This window comes from Volvox carteri (assembly GCF_000143455.1).
Source record: "Volvox carteri f. nagariensis unplaced genomic scaffold VOLCAscaffold_30, whole genome shotgun sequence".
NCBI lineage: Eukaryota > Viridiplantae > Chlorophyta > Chlorophyceae > Chlamydomonadales > Volvocaceae > Volvox > Volvox carteri.
Genome location: NW_003307573.1, coordinates 486,139 through 486,711, shown reverse-complemented (window position 1 = coordinate 486,711; position 573 = coordinate 486,139). Strand labels below are relative to the sequence as shown.

Sequence of the window (573 nt, the reverse complement as noted above, 5' to 3'; positions counted from 1 at the left end):
CAGGCAGACAGACAGACAGACACGCACATGCGCAGACAGCCTCAGCCGCAGGCGCGCAGGAGCGCACGCCTGAACTCGGCCCCACACACGCCCCCACACACGCCCCCACACACGCCTCCACACACGCCCCCACACACGCCCCCACACACGCCCCCACACACGCCCCCACACACGCCCCCACACACGCCCCCACACAAGACACAAGACCCGACACACGCCCCCCCCCCCACACACACACACGCCCCCACACACGCATCCACACACGCCCCCACACACGCCCCCACACACGCCCCCACACACGCCCCCACACACGCCCCCACACACGCCCCCACACACGCCCCCACACACGCCCCCACACACGCCCCCACACACGCCCCCACACACGCCCCCACACACACACACAGGCCCCCACACACGCCCCCCCCCCACACACACACACGCCCCCACACACGCATCCACACACGCCCCCACACACGCACATAAGGTTCGCAAGACACATAAACGCTTCGCCTTCGGACGCCGGACGTAACGCCCGCCCGTGCAAAGCGCGTGTGCTGTGTATTGGTTAGCAAG

At 68.8% G+C, this 573-nt stretch overlaps 1 protein-coding gene across 1 annotated transcript in view; it reads left to right on the top strand.

Moving 5' to 3' along the window:
* The window catches only part of VOLCADRAFT_93196 (uncharacterized protein), a gene marked incomplete at both ends in the record, with an annotated part of 7,830 nt that overhangs the window by 2,577 nt on the left and 4,680 nt on the right, over positions 1–573 (top strand). The gene's annotated exons all lie outside the window — the stretch shown is intronic.